The sequence below is a fragment of the Oncorhynchus masou genome, chromosome 20 (genome assembly GCF_036934945.1).
Source record: "Oncorhynchus masou masou isolate Uvic2021 chromosome 20, UVic_Omas_1.1, whole genome shotgun sequence".
NCBI lineage: Eukaryota > Metazoa > Chordata > Actinopteri > Salmoniformes > Salmonidae > Oncorhynchus > Oncorhynchus masou.
This window is the reverse complement of record NC_088231.1, coordinates 22,221,811-22,242,612: the sequence shown is the minus strand read 5'-3', so window position 1 is coordinate 22,242,612 and position 20,802 is coordinate 22,221,811.

Below are 20,802 nucleotides of genomic sequence, written 5' to 3'. Positions count from 1 at the left end.
GACATCGATAGACCGGTCGTGGGTCCGGGTATTGTAGCCCAGGAGTATGCTATGAGCACAGGAGCTCTGGCCGGGCTAGCTTCAAGCTACGTGGGTGGAAACACTCGCCAGGAGTAATCAACCAGGGTTGCGGTTTAGCTTGATAGCTAGTTGTGAAGATCCAGCTGAAAGATGTTCCGTTTGCGGTGGGAATCCACGTAAAAAAAAAAATAGATCCGTTATGCTCTGGTTAGAGTCGCGTTGTTCAAACTGGCGAGAGCTTTCCGAGCTAAGGGTTAGCTGATGACCGGTTAGCTGAAGACCGCTAGCATAGCAGGTGGTTAGCTGGCTAGCGTCAGTTGAGGGGTTCCGGTTCCGAAGTAAATATAAATACTTTAGGAAAAGTAGCTACATTGGGTGAGGCGTGTTGCAGGAGAGTATTTGGAAGCGAGCAAAAATGTTTTTAAAGATATGCGAAGAAAAATATCTAAAACGAAAAAGAGACGATATTTACAGAGAGACGATACGACAGGACGACTTACTGCTACGCCATCTTGGAACATAGCAAATGTTGTTAAATGGGCAATCAAACAACAAAGTGTCAGAGTCCCTACCATTGTTTTTCTAAAAAGCAACTTTTAATTCATAGACAGAGCTATGGATGCCAGGACTTACCAGCCATGATATCAAAATGATCGTTTTCATCAGGTTTTTAGATGTTGGTTTACATTGATGTTGTTTTTTATTTTACAAACAAAGGAGTTACACAAGCTCTTATTTTAGGTTCTGATAGGGTATGCCAGTTGAACTAAGCTCATGAGGCATTTCTAAGTAATATATTTCAAGATCCAATGGGAATATATCATTCATTTGAAAGTCCAAAAATGGATGACCCAAAGGAATATTGCATTAACTAAAGCGTCATCACTTGTGAATGTTTGTTTGTTTTATTAGTTATACAATTTGTATCAGGATGGGGTGGCTAGATTGGAGATTAGGCCTATTCATTTAGCATTATTACTGGTCCAGAGGATGGAGGGATGGAGAGTAAGGGTTAAAAAGAGGAGGGAGGGCACAGATCATCCTGCTGACCTTGATGCTGAACTACTCTCCTACGATCATCAGGGCTATTCTTCAGGATCATATTTCTTTGAGATCATTCAGGTGTATTCTGACCCCCATTACTTTCTCCTTCAGGGTGTTGGGTATCTTTACTCAGCCCCTCCTCTACCTCCACAGGGCTGGGAAACTGCCCTTTATCGGGGGTTAAAGAGAAGCATAACCACTGTGGGGGCATGGTTGTCTTTCATTTCTCAGGTTATCACTCTGTTCCATTCTTTTTAGTCATGCTATTTTGAGGTCTTGACATTTGTAGTAAGTGGTTTCTGGTTAAACTAAACAGTGTGAGAAGTGGGGAAGAGGATTAAGGGGTTGATTGGTGTGAAATGTTCATTGTATTTGTCATTGTATAGCCGTTAATGTAGGTGAAATTAGGGAGTTACATTGTGAGATTTTACTATCAACTCATGTTCACCATTCCAACTTATTCCTGACTGTTTTGCTTGGTTTGACAAAATGTAACCCCAATAACATATACTACTATTTTCACTTTGCTGAGTCATATTTGAACTGGTATTACATCCTGTATAGCAGTTGCTCCTCTACTTCTATGTGATGTTCTATATCAACTGAATAAAAAGGCAAATGCAACATGTAAATTGTTGGTACCATGTTTCCATACACACAAAATGTTTATTTCTCTCAAATGTTGTGCACAAATTTGTTTACATCTCTGTTAGTAAGCATTTTATCCTTTATCAAGATAATCCATCCACCTGAGAGGTGTGGCATGTCAAGAAGCTGATTAAACAGCGTGATGCTGGGGACAATACAAGACCACTCTGTAATGTACAGTTTTATAACACAACACAATGCCAAAGACGTCTCAAGTTGAGGGAGAGTGCAATTGGCATGCTGACTGCAAGAATGTCCACCAGAACTGTTGTCACATAATTGAATGATCATTTCTCTACCATAAGCCTTTAACGTAATTTTTGAGAATTTGGTAGTACGTCCACCCGACCTCACAACCGCAGACCAAGTGTATGGCGTTTTGTTGATGTCAATGTTGTGAACAGAGTGTCCCATGGTGGCTGTAGGGTTATGCTATGGGAAAGCATAGGATTCGGACAATAAGTGATATGAGTGGTGATGCCTCCATTTCCGCTCAGGCCAAAATGCTAATCCCTGAGCAGGTTGAAATTCCATCTCTGTGTGTGTGCATGTGTGTGCAAGCATCTGCATTTTGTTGATCTGGTCGAAGACACTGCATCTCAGTGCAATCGGCTTCTCTGCAGTACCTGGTTCGAAACCAGGCTGCATCACATCCAGCCGTGATTGGGAGTCCCATAGAGTGGCGTACAATTGGCCCAGCGCCGTCCGGATTTGGCCGTGGTAGAATTATAAGAATTTGTCCTTAACTGACTTGCATAGTTAAATTAAACAAAGGTTAAATAGAAAAAATACATCTTTATTTCGTTCCTTCCTGATACATTTTGATTTCTAGTAAAATAAAATGGTTTCAATTCACCCACAGGTGTGTGTATGTAAATAACACGACACGTGACTTGCTAGGAAGAACACAGGACAGAGAGCTTTGCATGAAATCACTTATACATGTAGGTACATTGAAGAGAGAAGGAGAGAGAACAGTTGCGCGTCAAGGTACGAGTTACACAAAAAAAGAGGCTATTTTCTTTTACATTTAAACATCACTGAGTATATTATCACCTATTCATGTCTTAATTCAGACTTTCTGAGACAATGCGCAATGTTGTTATAGACAACGGTAGACCTATGTATATCAAAGTATTTTTAGGAATATTTGCATCAGTATATTGTATCAGTATTTTGGCAACAATATATTAAAACATAAAGTCATGAAACTTGTCATCTCCCCTCTCTCTCACATCTCAGTGAGCTCGGATATTGTTCCACAAGGATGAATGCCTCTTCAGTAAACAACAATTACGTTGACAACTGGGATGTTTGCTTTGACCATGGCTATGATGGGTCAGTGCTGTTCTTTGCTGCCCAGGCCCTGTGCTTCCTCCTGGGGACGCCATCTCTGGTCTGGTGCCTCTGGTTCTGTCTGAGTGGAAGTCTCACTGGAAGTTTCAAACCCACCCAGGTCTTCCCTATCAACCTGTATGCAGTGGAGCTGGTATTCTGTGTCCAGGCTCTCCTTAATGTGGTCAGCTTCCTATTCAACCAGAATATCATTTTACAGAAGGCGGGTTAATTCCTCTATATCCTCTCCTGGACCTGCAGGCCCCTGATCCAGAGCTGGGTCTGTGTTGCGTTGTCAACCATGGTCTGGGTGTTGCTGTTAGCCTACGCATGTTCTCCTGTCCCTTTATTAATGGGTTCTGAAAAAAGCTTATGCTTATGTGCTCATCAGTGTCTATTGCATTGGGTTGGACGTCATTTCTTTCTGCTGCTTCTTCATCCTGCGTGTGCTGAAGAAGCCTGGTCCAGGAGAGGTAGAGGGGGGCAGAGGGGGAGAGAAGAAACAGGGAATTATCTGGTGATTATCTTGGCGAGCTCCATCCCGGTTGTCGATGGTTATGCCACTGTGTAATCCAGACTTTACTACAACTGCAATGTCATCCCATTAATGCTAATTGTTAACAACCTCAGTGTCATGGTCTCACCCCTGATACACCTCAGAGAAGGAATGCTACCATGCTGAAGATGGCCAGAGACATGTTAGACTTACAGTTGCGGGCACTAAAAGTACAGTTTTTTAAAATAGTTTGGATTGTTTTAATTTGGTGGCATGTAGCAATAGAGTTCTTGTTAAAGGGGCAACCAAACAATACAGTAAAGCTGCATCACTTGTTTAGCATTATAGTGAATTCTGGTTTGTTTAATCAATTGCTTTGTAATGGCTGTCGTCGGTGGAATAAGGTGAGGATCAAGGTGCAGCGTGGCCCGTGTTCATGATATTTAATATAATCAAAACTGAACACTAAACAAAATAATAACTAGGAAGAACGAACAATCGAAACAGTCCGGTCTAGTGAGTACACACAAAACAGAAAATAAACACCCACAAAACCCAGATGGAAAAAGGCTACCTAAGTATGATTCTCAATCAGTGACAACTAACGACACCTGCCTCTGATTGAGAACCATACCAAGCCAAACTCAAAAACCAACATACGAAAAACAAACAGACTGCCCACCCCAACTCACGCCCTGACCAACTAAAACAAAGACAAAACAAAGGATCTAAGGTCAGAACGTGACATGCTTTGAACTTAGGGTCCTTGTCTGTCACTAAGGTTGCATTATATTAAATGTGTGGGGACGGACTGTGCATGACACTTGGCTAATGTTCAAATCAAATTGTATTGGTCACATACACATGGCTAATGCTGTTATTGATACGCAACATTCTTGCCCTGACAGTGGACACTCCTACAAAGTCATTAGACTCCATCCACACTGGAATAAAATGTGGACACACTTGACGTTAAAGGGATGGTTCAGGATTTTGTTAATGATGGCATTTATATACTTATCGATAGTCAAAGGAACCCGTGGATACCATTGTTATGTATCTGCATCCAGTATGAAGTAGTTTGTAGGTAGGTAGCTTGAGAGCTGTACACAAAGATTGCGAAACTACCTCTACCAATCTTCAAATAGGATACAGGTACATACAAATGCTCAGGAAGTAGAAAAAGAGCCTCCTGAACTCTCTCTTTAGCATCAGCTATTTTAATGACGGATGCACGTCAATTCAAACGTCAATACATGCTAGTCTAAATGAGTGTCATCTTGTTTTGAGAACTCTTCAAACCATACTGTGGATGCCACATTCTAACCCCTGGACAGAGGTATAGACACACATTCTTCCCCGATTAGAAGAAACCACAGATGGTACAATGAACTACAACTACATTTCTTACCTTGTCATGAAAAACCACCGTAACTTCAATCAATTTGTAATAATAAGATTGTCTATCCATGAATATTAGCTTACTTCCTGTGATGATAAAACTCGTTTTACACTAAGTGTTAAACCTCTCCAGATCCACAGAGGTGTTCAACTGCCTCCTGGTTATGGTCACCAACACCTGGTACCTGTGGCTGGTGGAGGACGGCCCTTCTGTCCTGGTGAACCAGGAGATCTTCACCATCAACCATTCTGTTATGGAGCTTCTCTACTGCCTCTACTTGTCCCACTGACCTGATTGCAGCTAGCGTGTCTCTCTGCCACCGAGCTGGTCTGGTGTCTCGGTTATCGAAGCGCATAATCCTGGAAATATTGTGGAATTGTTCCAAGACAATGTTGCACAGAAAAGTTATTTGCTAGTGTCTGTATCTTACATGGATTCTGTGGATTCCCCATTGGATCTGAAAACACCAGCAAGAATAAGAACCCCAAAGCATGCATGTAAATGAGTTTGGCACATCCCCTTCCATCTCTCTCCAAAACACACCTCTACAAATGAATGCAGTCCAGAATGATTTTCTGGGTGGTGTCTGGGATGAACAGTTCAAAAGAAGATGTTTTGTCCTGCACATGATTAACCGCCATCCGCGTCAGCCCTGCTTGTATCCTTATCACATTGGCAGCCATGTGGGGTGGCTCATTTCTTGGGCAAGAAGACCATTCAATTTCAAAAGAATTTGACATCCATATTTCTCTTCCTGCAGTCTGCCTATGAGCTGGTAGCTGATGGGCTGGTCCTGCGGCTGGCTGTTGACAGGCTGGTCCTGAGGCTGGCTGTTGACAGACTGGTCCTGGCTGTTGACAGGCTGGTCCTGGGGCTGGCTGCTGACAGGCTGGTCCTGGCTGTTGACGTGCTGGTCCTGGGGCTGGCTGTTGACAGGCTGGTCCTGGGGCTGGCTGCTGACAGGCTGGTCCTGGCTGTTGACGTGCTGGTCCTGAGGCTGGCTGTTGACGGGCTGGTCCTGGCTGTTGACAGGATGGTCCTGGTCCTGGCTGTTGACGGGCTGGTCCTGGCTGTTGACGGGCTGGTCCTGGGGCTGGCTGCTGACAGGCTGGTCCTGGTTGTTGACGGGCTGGTCCTGGCTGCTGACGGGCTGGTCCTGGCTGTTGACGGGCTGGTCCTGGGACTGGCTGCTGATGGGCTGGCTGTTGACGGGCTGGTCCTGGGGCTGGCTGCTGATGGGCTGGCTGCTGACGGGCTGGTCCTGGGTCTGGCTGCTGACGGGCCTGTCAGGCCCTCTGAGCAGAGATTATTTTTGCCATACTAATTGATTGTGGTAGAGCTACACATGCAAAACTATTTATTTGTTGTGTCCCTCCCCCAATTTGCACCTGGCTGGGGTAGAGTCTTGGAATATACTACATGTTTTACAATGTATCAAAATGATACATCACCTGCACCTGCAATGATGTTGATGTATTGTTATAACATTGTGTAGTTTCACATCCTACAAAAGGTAAAGACTGCGAGGAAAGTTGGAGAAAGGCAGGGAGACAGACAGATTATTGGTGCTATGTTGAAACAGCAGGCCCAGGGAGGAGGAAGACAGAGTGAATGCACACAGCAAACCTTTTCGTTTAATTTTAGCTTGTTTTCACCTACACACTTTTCCACACTTTTCTTACCCTCAGGTCCAGTGGACCCGAACACCTCATATGTAATAGAAATGCGTAGGTGGGTGCACAGTGTGCACTCAATGAAAATGTGTTCTTTTACATGTTCTTCACAGACAATTAGCCAAGATCGATGATTTTCAGGTTGAAAACAGTATTAATTGTATAATGTTTCTATTAGTAATTACAAAAAATGGGTCCACAGACCCGAACACCACACAAGGGTTAAGAAATGTAATATATTTTAACAGAGAATGTACTTGTGGTTTTACTTAATTCTCCGTACTGGCCAATGATGACAAGAGCGATTCTGATCCAACCATTAATTCATACATTGTTGTGCCCCATTGTTGTGCCTGAGAGGATGGAAGTTCAACATGTAGTTCAATGTAATAGGCTAATGTTAACAAGTTAACGTTGGCCAAGAATGGAAGTTAGGCTAGCGAGCAAGCATTCTAGCCAGGTAGCCTAGAACAAAAAAATAAATAAAAGCATGTACTGTATGGCAGATTGATAGATCATTTCCTCAACATTCAATAGAGGAGGATGGCATTGGTGTTTCTCTACAAGTAGGGTGAGTCAACATGTTTTTCTACTTGCACGAATGAGCACGCACCCCCCCAGACACACACAGAAACCAGAACCATGGACAGCCACATCATATTAGGCTTATGTTGATTGGACTAAATTATTTTTCAAATCTTTTAGTTGTCACTGTATTAGACTAAGCAGAGTTGGTTTGATGATGTTGAAATGTTGAAGTCGAAATGGTGGTTGAATAGTGGAGGCAGCTCCTGTTTTCTATGCCACTTGTGACTACTCTCTGTGGTTCTAAATCAACAGTTGTTTAGTGGTCAGAAAATGGGGGGAAGAAATGTACTTGCTAGACTATGCTGTAGGACATGGAACTGTCTGTTACTGTACATGCAGTACATTAGGAAAGTATTCAGACCCCTTGACTTTTTCCACATTTTGTTACGTTCCAGCCTTATTCTAAAATGGATTCAATATTTCCCCCCCCTAATCATTCTACACACAATCCACCATAACGACAAAGAAATAACATTTTTTTATACAATTCTGCAAAAATATTTATTTAAGTATTCAGACCCTTTACTCAGCTTTTTTGAAGAACCTTTGGCAGCGATTACAGCCTTGAATCTAATTGGGTATGACACTACAAGTTTGGCCCATTCTTTTCTGCAGATACTCTCAAACTCTGTCATGTCATGTCATGTTGGATTGCCGCGAGTACAGCTATTTTCCGGTCTCTCCAGAGATGTTCGATTGGATTCAAGTCCGGGCTCTGGCTGGGCCACTCAAGGACATTCAGAGACCTGTCCCGAATCCATTCCTGTGTTGTGTTGTTTGTGTTCTTAGGGTCATTGTCCTGTTGGAAGGTGAACCTTCGACCCAGTCTGAGGTCCTGAGTGCTCTGGAACAGGTTTTTATCAATGACCTCTCTCTACTTTGCTCTGTTTATCTTTCCCTTGATCCTGACTAGTCTCCCAGTCCCTGAAAACATCCCCATAGCAAGATGCTGATTGGTGGAGTGCTGCAGAGATGGTTGTCCTTGCTCAGTTTGGCCGGGTGGCCAGCTCTAGGAAGACTCTTGGTGGTTCCAATCTTCTTCCATTTAAGAATTATGGAGGCCACTGTGTTCTCAGGGACCTTCAATGCTGCAGAAATGTTTTGGTACCCTTTCCATGATCTGTGCCTTGACACAATCCTGTCTTGGACTTGACACAATCCAGTCTTGGAGCTCTACGGACAGATCCTTTGACCTCATGGCTTGGCTTTTGCTCTGACATGCACTGCCAACTGTGGGACATTAAATAGAAAGGTGTGTGACTTTCCAAATCATGACCAATCAATTGAATTTACCACAGGTGGGCTCCAATCAAGTTGTAGAAACAATTTTGAGTCTCATAACAAAATGTCTGTATATTTATGTGTTCAAGATATTTCTGTTTTTCTAAATTACCCAATTACCCATTCACCGCTACTGCTTTCAACACAACCCACCTGTGGCCCAGTAAATTATGGCCTGCAGACGATGCAGGATGGACCCTAGGGTCCCTCTGCTACACTTTTGGGATACTACTCAGCACCTGGTGGTAACGCATCCCCAACATCCCAGCGTGTGGATTATTTTTCTACATTAGTGTACCAGGGAGTTGCAGCACCGTGAACATCACTGCATATATCATATATGCAGCATATCCACTGGAGTATGTATTGTGCAGAATATACAGAGCCTTAGGTGCATTATGCAGCAGAAGACCAGATCCTGGGCTTCCTCCTGTCAGTGGAACCCTCTCCAACAGGTTGCGTGGAAAACATGGGACAGTCATATGGAGAAAAAGCAGCAATAAGTTGTCTTTTGGACACCGACACTGTTGCCAGGTGTTACTGTGACCATTCGGTGTGAATATACTGCTCTCTGCTGCTGGGGCCTTTATTAGTATGGGAACAACAACCGCCATTGCCTGTTCTCCTCTGCTCGAGTAATGTCCCACTTCATTAGGAGAGCTTATGCACAGGCCTTCTCTCCTTACAAGGTTTGCACTGCACTTCCCTTTACAACATACTGTTCTAACACAATACATGTAATTCTATGTTGCAAAGGAAAAAACACATCTCACCTGGAGATCGCATCTACAGCAAACTGCTAAAATTTGCAAGAGCAGGCACTCGTCCAGCACTCGTCCAGTTGGAATGTTACTTGTGATTTAGTGACTTTGATTACCAGGTGGTGCCGTTTCTGTCACGCCCTGGTCGAAATATATTATATTTATCTTCATTTATTTGGTCAGGCCAGGGTGTGACATGGGTTATTGTGGTGTGTTTTTGTCTTGGGGTTTTTGTGGGGCGTATAGTATAGTCTATGGCTGCCTGAGGCGGTTCTCAATCAGTCAGGTGATTATCGTTGTCTCTGATTGGGAACCATATTTAAGCAGCCATATTCTGTGAGTGTTTTCGTGGGTGATTGTTCCTGTCTCTGTGTCTTCACCAGATAGGACTGTTTAGGTTTTCACGTTTCCGTTTGTTGTTTGTGTATTGTTCGTGTTTTTTCGTCATTCAATAAATATGTCTCAAAAGTACCACGCTGCATTTTGGTCCGCTCCTCCTTCAACAGAAGAAAGCCATTACAGAATCAGAAAAAAAGATGAATTACATCCAACTACATGAGTATTTATAATTCACTTTAAATGAAATAATCGTGTGTGAGCAGACCAAGTAATTTGGTGTCACTCTAAAGTGGAAAGGTGGAATAAATGAGTCAGGAGTAGGTTTCCTTAATTGAACAAAGTTCTCTATTGTGGGATTTCTTTCAATTCAAACAGCTCATTAGTACCGTCAGTTGTGCTTAATTGCCTCTGATCACCTTGAATCTCATCTCACATTTCGCAGGTATGGACCCAATCATTTCAAAACGTCAATACACTGGAATACGATCACATATGCTTCTCTATTTATGTGTGGCAATACTTGCTAACAGATTTCCTCAAATAAAATGATTTTGATTTGATTTACTGGAGATTGTATTACTTTATGTCAAACAATAACAAAAATATAAACTAAGCAAAAAAAGAAACCTCTTCTCACTGTTAACTGCGTTTATTTTCAGCAAACTTAACATGTCTAAATATTTGTATGAACATAACAAGATTCAACAACTGAGACATAAACTGAACAAGTTCCACAGACGTGACGAACAGAAATGGAATAAGTTTTCCCTGAACAAAGGGGGGGGGGGGTTAAAAATCAAAATTAAGAGTCAGTATCTGGTGTGGCCATCAGCTGCATTAAGTACTGCAGTGCATCTCCTCCTCATGGACTGCACCAGATTTGCCAGTTCTTGCTGAGAGATATTACCCTACTCTTCCACCAAGGCAAATGCAAGTTCCCGGACCTTTCTGGGGGGAATGGCTCTAGCCCTCACCCTCCGATCCAACAGGTCCCAGACGTGCTTAATGGGATTGCGATCCGGGCTCTTCGCTGGCCATGGCAGAACACTGACATTCCTGTCTTGCAGGAAATCACGCACAGAACGAGGAGTATGGCTGGTGGCATTGTCGTGCTGGAGAGTCATGTCAGGATGAGGGAGGAGGATGTCTTACCTGTAATGCACAGCGTTGAGATTGCCTGCCACGACCACAAGCTCAGTCCGATGATGCTGTGACACACCGCCCCAGACCATGACGGACGCTCCATTGTCTCACAGTACAGACATTGCAATTTATTGCCCTGGCCACAGCTGCGGTCCTCATGCCTCTTTGCAGCATGCCTTGGGCACGTTCACACAGCTGAGCAGGGACCCTGGGCATCTTTCTTTTGGTGTTTTTCAGAGTCAGTAGAAAGGCCTCTTTAGTGTCCTAAGTTTTTATAACTGTAACCTTAATTGCCTACCATCTGTAAGCTGTTAGTGTCTTAATGACTGTTCCACAGGTGCATGTTCATTAATTGTCTATGGTTCATTGAACATGCATTGGCGTCACGTGTTATATAAATGATCCATATATCAAGCATCACTAGTTAGTCAACGTTCTGGCTAAAACAGTTGTCCTCAGATAACTCTGGCCCCAGTGTCTGCAGCCAAGCTTAGAGACTTCATGCAAGGACACATGACTGCCATCGCTCAAAGCCCAAGACAAGGACACATGGCTGCCATCACTCAAAGCCCAAGACAAGGACACATGGCTGCCATCGCTCAAAGCCCAAGACAAGGACACATGACTGCCATCGCTCAAAGCCCAAGACAAGGACACATGACTGCCATCACTCAAAGCCCAAGACAAGGACACATGGCTGCCATCGCTCAAAGCCCAAGACAAGGACACATGACTGCCATCGCTCAAAGCCCAAGACAAGGTGTGACGACCCTCCCACTCTGTCTGCCGTATTCTGTGTTTGTTCTTGTTTCCTTGTTAGTATGCCGGTGGGCGGAGTTGGGGAGGGTCGTCAGCGACATGGGAAACACCTGGGCCAGGTGTGTCCCAGGATAAATCGACCTCTTCCACATTCATGGAAGAGACTCTCTCCATGCAGACACCTTTGTAGATTGTGTTGTGGTTCTTGGTGGCCTTTTGTTTGTTTGCATTGGCACCTTTCAACACCCTGCATTATCACATTCATGCAAAACACTCACTTACACTACTGATTACTGATTACACACACCATTGTATATTTTCCTTAGTTGCTTTGGTTAATAAATATATATTTTGTTACTCCTTTTCTCCACGTTGTCTCCCTTTGTTACGGGCTTTGAGCCGCTTCGTGACACAAGGACACATGGCTGCCATCACTCAAAGCCCAAGACAAGGACACATGGCTGCCATCGCTCAAAGCCCAAGACAAGGACACATGGCTGCCATCACTCAAAGCCCAAGACAAGGAAACATGACTGCCATCGCTCAAAGCCCAAGACAAGGACACATGGCTGCCATCGCTCAAAGCCCAAGACAAGGACACATGGCTGCCATCGCTCAAAGCCCAAGACAAGGACACATGGCTGTCATCGCTCAAAGCCCAAGACAAGGACACATGGCTGCCATCGCTCAAAGCCCAAGACAAGGACACATGGCTGCCATCGCTCAAAGCCCAAGACAAGGACACATGGCTGCCATCGCTCAAAGCCCAAGACAAGGACACATGGCTGCCATCGCTCAAAGCCCAAGACAAGGACACATGGCTGCCATCTCTCAAAGCCCAAGACAAGGACACATGACTGCCATCGCTCAAAGCCCAAGACAAGGACACATGGCTGCCATCGCTCAAAGCCCAAGACAAGGACACATGACTGCCATCGCTCAAAGCCCAAGACAAGGACACATGGCTGCCATCGCTCAAAGCCCAAGACAAGGACACATGACTGCCATCGCTCAAAGCCCAAGACAAGGACACATGACTGCCATCGCTCAAAGCCCAAGACAAGGACACATGGCTGCCATCGCTCAAAGCCCAAGACAAGGACACATGGCTGCCATCGCTCAAAGCCCAAGACAAGGACACATGGCTGCCATCGCTCAAAGCCCAAGACAAGGACACATGGCTGCCATCGCTCAAAGCCCAAGACAAGGACACATGACTGCCATCACTCAAAGCCCAAGACAAGGACACATGGCTGCCATCGCTCAAAGCCCAAGACAAGGACACATGACTGCCATCACTCAAAGCCCAAGACAAGGACACATGGCTGCCATCGCTCAAAGCCCAAGACAAGGACACATGACTGCCATCGCTCAAAGCCCAAGACAAGGACACATGACTGCCATCACTCAAAGCCCAAGACAAGGACACATGACTGCCATCGCTCAAAGCCCAAGACAAGGTGTGACGACCCTCCCACTCTGTCTGCCGTATTCTGTGTTTGTTCTTGTTTCCTTGTTAGGATGCCGGTGGGCGGAGTTGGGGAGGGTCGTCAGCTACATGGGAAACACCTGGGCCAGGTGTGTCCCAGGATAAATAGACCTCTTCCACATTCATGGAAGAGACTCTCTCCATGCAGACACCTTTGTAGATTGTGTTGTGGTTCTTGGTGGCCTTTTGTTTGTTTGCATTGGCACCTTTCAACACCCTGCATTATCACATTCATGCAAAACACTCACTTACACTACTGATTACTGATTACACACACCATTGTATATTTTCCTTGGTTGCTTTGGTTAATAAATATATATTTTGTTACTCCTTATCTCCACGTTGTCTCCTTTGTTACGGGCTTTGAGCCGGTTCGTGACACAAGGACACATGGCTGCCATCACTCAAAGCCCAAGACAAGGACACATGGCTGCCATCGCTCAAAGCCCAAGACAAGGACACATGGCTGCCATCACTCAAAGCCCAAGACAAGGACACATGACTGCCATCGCTCAAAGCCCAAGACAAGGACACATGGCTGCCATCGCTCAAAGCCCAAGACAAGAACACATGGCTGCCATCGCTCAAAGCCCAAGACAAGGACACATGGCTGCCATCACTCAAAGCCCAAGACAAGGACACATGACTGCCATCACTCAAAGCCCAAGACAAGGACACATGGCTGCCATCGCTCAAAGCCCAAGACAAGGACACATGGCTGCCATCGCTCAAAGCCCAAGACAAGGACACATGGCTGCCATCGCTCAAAGCCCAAGACAAGGACACATGGCTGCCATCGCTCAAAGCCCAAGACAAGGACACATGGCTGCCATCTCTCAAAGCCCAAGACAAGGACACATGACTGCCATCACTCAAAGCCCAAGACAAGGACACATGGCTGCCATCGCTCAAAGCCCAAGACAAGGACACATGACTGCCATCGCTCAAAGCCCAAGACAAGGACACATGGCTGCCATCGCTCAAAGCCCAAGACAAGGACACATGGCTGCCATCGCTCAAAGCCCAAGACAAGGACACATGACTGCCATCGCTCAAAGCCCAAGACAAGGACACATGGCTGCCATCGCTCAAAGCCCAAGACAAGGACACATGACTGCCATCGCTCAAAGCCCAAGACAAGGACACATGGCTGCCATCGCTCAAAGCCCAAGACAAGGACACATGGCTGCCATCGCTCAAAGCCCAAGACAAGGACACATGGCTGCCATCGCTCAAAGCCCAAGACAAGGACACATGGCTGCCATCGCTCAAAGCCCAAGACAAGGACACATGGCTGCCATCGCTCAAAGCCCAAGACAAGGACACATGGCTGCCATCGCTCAAAGCCCAAGACAAGGACACATGGCTGCCATCGCTCAAAGCCCAAGACAAGGACACATGGCTGCCATCGCTCAAAGCCCAAGACAAGGACACATGGCTGCCATCACTCAAAGCCCAAGACAAGGACACATGGCTGCCATCGCTCAAAGCCCAAGACAAGGACACATGACTGCCATCGCTCAAAGCCCAAGACAAGGACACATGACTGCCATCACTCAAAGCCCAAGACAAGGACACATGACTGCCATCGCTCAAAGCCCAAGACAAGGTGTGACGACCCTCCCACTCTGTCTGCCGTATTCTGTGTCTGTTCTTGTTTCCTTGTTAGGATGCCGGTGGGCGGAGTTGGGGAGGGTCGTCAGCTACATGGGAAACACCTGGGCCAGGTGTGTCCCAGGATAAATAGACCTCTTCCACATTCATGGAAGAGACTCTCTCCATGCAGACACCTTTGTAGATTGTGTTGTGGTTCTTGGTGGCCTTTTGTTTGTTTGCATTGGCACCTTTCAACACCCTGCATTATCACATTCATGCAAAACACTCACTTACACTACTGATTACTGATTACACACACCATTGTATATTTTCCTTAGTTGCTTTGGTTAATAAATATATATTTTGTTACTCCTTATCTCCACGTTGTCTCCCTTTGTTACGGGCTTTGAGCCGGTTCGTGACACAAGGACACATGGCTGCCATCACTCAAAGCCCAAGACAAGGACACATGGCTGCCATCGCTCAAAGCCCAAGACAAGGACACATGACTGCCATCACTCAAAGCCCAAGACAAGGACACATGGCTGCCATCACTCAAAGCCCAAGACAAGGACACATGACTGCCATCGCTCAAAGCCCAAGACAAGGACACATGACTTCCATCGCTCAAAGCCCAAGACAAGGACACATGGCTGCCATCGCTCAAAGCCCAAGACAAGGACACATGACTGCCATCGCTCAAAGCCCAAGACAAGGACACATGACTGCCATCGCTCAAAGCCCAAGACAAGGACACATGGCTGCCATCACTCAAAGCCCAAGACAAGGACACATGACTGCCATCGCTCAAAGCCCAAGACAAGGACACATGGCTGCCATCACTCAAAGCCCAAGACAAGGACACATGACTGCCATCACTCAAAATATACTCCCCTGCAAACTACAAAGAACATCCTGCAACACTAACGAGCTTAGAGTGCCAAACTATTTCACTGACATTGAACCCTGCATGCACTCCTGCATAAACAGGAAACACCTTAGCCTAACGCTGATACTGCCAGCTCCCCTTATCTCCCGCCTCCTTGACACACAGACATTTCATGAGCACGAACACTCACACTCTACTCCCCTCTACTGGTCGGGTGCCTAGAGCAGAGGACTCTGCTGTGCACCAATGGGGCTCCTGCTTTGGCTAAGAGCGGTCCCGCCTCCAACTCTTCGGGACCAGTCAGAAGACGACACAACGAGACTCCACCTACATTATTCTATGTACAAAATCCGCTGCACACTCTGTTTAAGCACCATTTTCAGCTGACTCCTTCTGAGCCATATGACGAGGTCCGTGCACGCTTAACTGCAGGACAAGATATCTCTGACTTTAATCAACTGCCTTTTTGCTATACTTGATTCCACTCTGTCCAGCGTCTTGATTTGGTCTCCTCTCTAGTAGTTCATCATCAACACACGCCCTGGTCGAAGTATTTTGTGTTTGTCTTCATTTATTTGGTCAGGCCAGGGTGTGGCATGGGTTTTTGTATGTGGTGTGTTTGTATTGGGATTGTAGCTTAGTGGGGTGTTCTAGTTAAGTCTATGGCTGTCTGAAGTGGTTCTCAATCAGAGGCAGGTGTTTATCGTTGTCTCTGATTGGGAACCATATTTAGGCAGCCATATTCTTTGAGTGTGTCGTGGGTGATTGTCCTTAGTGTCCTTATGTTCCTGTCTTGTGTACTAGTTTGCACCAGTATTAGGCTGTTTCGGTTTTCGTTACGTTTATTGTTTTGTAGTGTTTGTATTTAGATTCGTGTTGCTTCAGTTTAATAAACATGGATTGCAATCTACACGTCACATTTTGGTCCGACTCTCCTTCACACCTAGAAAGCTGTAACAATTGGAAACAGTGTTTAAACCCTTTACAATGAAGAACTGTAAAGTTATTTTGATGTTTCATAACGATCGTTGAAAGACAGGGTCCTGAAAAAGGGACGTTTCTTTTTTTTCTGAGTTTATAGTAATATTTCTCTTATTTTATTGAGGAACCCTTACATATACTGTATTCACTGCAATTAAAGAGAGATCCAGAATCCAAACAGACCATATGTTTTGATTATGTAAGGTGAAAGAGTCAGCCCTTGCAGGTGGCTGGATTAACCTGTGGCTGGGACAGACAGGTGCTGAGTGATATCAGTGATGATGCTTCCATTTCTGCTCAGGCCGAAATACAAATACCTGAGCAGGTTGAAATTGTATATTTGTCTTTCTGTGTGTGCGTGTGCGTGTGGTTGTGTGTGTTTTCTTGTGTGCATGTGCGTTCATACAGCATATGCATTTTGTACATCTGTGTTTTGATAGGATATACAGTCAAATAAGCAGTGGTGCTCAGTTCATCACTGCCCACAGGTGTGTATGTAAATAAAACAACACGTGACTTGTTAGGAAGAACAGAAGACAGAGAGCGTTGGCTAAAATCAGTCACACATGTAGGCGTTATTCCATCAGGTTAGACAGCCTTCAGCAAGAGAGAGAACCACCAATATTGTGAATCAAGGTCTGAGTTACCAAAACTATTAAGGTAGGTTATTTTACATTTTAACTGAGTATATCAGGCTAATTGTCTTAACGCTCCTTTTCATGTTTTCATTCACACTTTTTGAGACAATGCACAACGTTTTTACAGACAAAAGTAGACATATGTATATCAAAGTATTGTTAATGAATAATTGCATCAGTACATTGTATAAGCATACTGCCAACAATATATTAAAACATAACGTCATGAATCGTTTAATCTTCTCTCATATCTCAGTGGGCTCGGAGATTGTTCCACAAGGATGAATGACTCATCAGGAAACCACACTTACCTTGACACCTGGGATGTTTGCTTGAACCTGGGCTACGTTGTGCCAAAGCCTTACTATGCTGCCCGGGCCCTGTGCGTCCTTGTGGGGATGCCAGCTCTTGTCTGGTGCCTTTGGCTCTCTCTGAGTGGAAGCATCTCTGGAGGTCTCAAACCCACCCAGGTCTTCTCTATAAACCTCTTCACAGTGGAGCTGGTGTTCTGGGTCGAGGGTCTCCTTGAGATGATCAGCTTCCTATTCATCCCGAAGGCTATTATGTTACGGCAGACTGTGTATGTCCTGTATTACATCGCCTGGACCTGCAGGCCCCTGCTCCAGAGCTGCATCTGTGTGGAGAGATACCTGGCGGTGGCCCAACCTGTGTCTTTCCTCAAGTACAGACTCCGGAGGTACAGGGTGGCGTGTTCAACCCTGGTCTGGCTGCTGTCGCTCGCTTTTGCATGTTCTCCAATCGCCTCAATCGGTTATGAAAAAGCTCCAGCTCAAGTACTCATTGGTGTCTATTGCCTTGGGGTGGCCGTCATTTCTCTCTGCTGCTTCTTCATCCTGCGTGTGTTGAAGCAGCCTGGTCCAGGAGAGGTAGAGGGGGGCAGAGGGGGAGAGAAGAAACAGAGGACAACAGACCCACATAAGATGAGAGCTTTTGGGATCATCTTAATCAACTTGGTGATTATCTTGGCGAGCTCCATCCCTGTGGTTGTTGGTTGGGCAACACGATCATCCAGCCTTGACTACTACTGCAATGTCTATCCCATATTGGTGATTGTGAACATCCTCAGTGTCCTGGTCTCACCCTTCATTCACCTCTACAGGGAGGGAAGGCTGCCATGCCGAAAAGGGCCAGAGACGCGTTAGACTTACAGTTGAGGGCAATAGTTCTTTTAGCAAAATCTATCGCTAGGAGATAGAGCCTTGTGTTGCGCATTGAATTGACATTGTTCTGCCAATTTCGCTGCACAGCCTAACGTCTTAGTGCCTGCAACTTTAGTTCAAACATACGAAGACACAGCAAAGGCTTAGAAGAATTGACATTTTTATTTGATAAAAGGTTTAATTGTTTTAATTTCTTGGCATGTAGCAGTAACATTTTGTGAGATGCATCATATCAGCGTTAGATTTGTTGTTAAAAGGGCAATCTGCAGTTCAAACAATAACAAAGCAGATTCCCCACCACTATTTTTTTAGGATCGGACTGGAGAAAGTCTCAAATTCATAGACAGAGCTATTGGTACAATGACTGACCAACCATGGTGTCACGTTTTACCTATGTTTTGAGGTTTCACAGTGTTTATTTACATTTATGTTGCTTACAAACAAAGTTCATCAATCTCTTATTTTGGTTTCTGATATGGTACGACAGGTGAACTAAACTCATGAGGATTTTCTAAGTAATAACAGATCTGGAAATTCCTTTGGTATTTATTGAGGTAAATCATCTTTTAGTGTGCTTGCAATTTATGAAACATGTTTTGGTGCCTCTATGGGAATACAGAAAGCTGATTGAGGACCTTTATTGTTGATTAATGTGTTTATCGTTACACCCATGTATTTCTTTCTGCTTGAAATGTGTATCTATAGTTTGATGTGTCAATTCTCTGTAATTTATGTATTCAGGGCTCATCTGGTCCCAGTTTGAATCTCTGATTTAAATAAACATTAAAATAAATGCATTTAAATGTCCAAGAATGTAGGTAGCAATTGCATATCGCCCCTTCCACTAAAGCTGCATCACTTGCTCAGCATTTATATGATGCAATTAGGATTTGGACAGTGGGGCTGGATTGGGGATTGAGTCTATTTATTCAAAGAAACAATATGATTGTACTGTCACATACAAAGAAGAGCTGAGATTAAAGTAACAGAGGAAATGCAGCAATGAGGGAACCAAACTCCTCTTTCCCCGATCCTGTCAGGTTTAACCACACCGGGGCGTTTGACTATTATGACTCCTGGTACTGGGTGTGTCCCACCTGTCTGCCAGTCTACCTGGGAACCGAGGTGTTCAACTTCCTCCTGGGCCTGGTCACCAACACCTGGTACCTGTGACTGGTGGCTGGTGGCCCTTCGGTGAATCAGGAGATATTCACCATCAACCAGTCTGTCATGGAGCTTCTCTACTGTCTCCACTCACTTTTATTGGTCACCAACATCCTCTTCATCAAACGTTTTACTCTTCATTCTGCCAGGGGGTAGATATATTGGCTTGGTCATGGTCAGATGGTCCCTGTTCCAGTGCTGTATCTGTGTGGAGAGCTTCCTGGCTGTGGTCCACCCTGTGGTCTTTGTATGATTGTGAAATGGTTGCTGACACTCTGCCTACTAGAACCCTTTCCTCAGAAGGTTGTTCAAGGATCCTGAAAAAAATAATACCTGTAACCAAAAAGGGTTCCCATAAGAGGACAGCCACAGAACCATTGTTTCTAAGAGTAAAGGGGAACGGTTGTCCTGCATTTCTCGCTTTATCTATCTGCTCTAAATATTTAAATCATATTTTTCATGTTATTTAGAGGTTTTGACCTTTTTAGTAAGTGGTTAATGGTTAAACTAAATAAATAGTGTATGTGAAATGTCCATTACATTTGTCCTTGTATATCTATTAATATAAATGAAATAAGGGAGTTACATTGTGATATTCTACTATGTTACATGCACCCCTGAGTCCAGGTTGGTATAGGAGTTGATTCTCTACTTCTGAGTGGTGTTCTATTTTGAAATATATTTCTGTATTTTTTAAAGATGTGTGGAAAAAAAATATCTGATTGAATAAACAGTTCAGTTCCCGGTCTATCTGTTACTTGTGATTACAGCATGTCATCACATATGTATCCCCCTTCAGTGATGAATGCACGTCTTTGCTACTTGTATAACCAATACGAAACATGCAAACCGGAACAGGGTCTACTAGAAAAAAAACAGTTGTTTCAATGAACATGGAGAACTGCCTGATGTTTTCACTGACTATTTGCATGACAGCCAACATGGTCTTTTATCTGTTGTAATGACTCTGTAGGACTAAGGCCTAATTCTGGAGTTCATTCTGATGGTCAATATTTTGGTTTTAAAAGAGAACTACACACTGACACACAAAGAAAATATATTTGACTCAACATTTTACTGTTTTTGGGATACATCGAACACCAAATGTTTCAGGCATAGTTATAGCGAAACGTACATTTTGGTCTTCATTTTCACAGTTTGTTGCAAAAATAATAAATTTTGGCCTTTTAGTAGAAAAAAACAGTGAGATGATGACGTTGTTTCGCATCAGCCAAACAGTTCTGCCAATTTAGCGACTTTCTCACAAAATTTAGCAAGAATTCAGACCCCTCTTTCGACACGTTTACAAAAAAGCAACTAGCGACAAATCTAGCGACTTTTTCTGGGGTTATTGGAGACTTTTGGAGACTGACG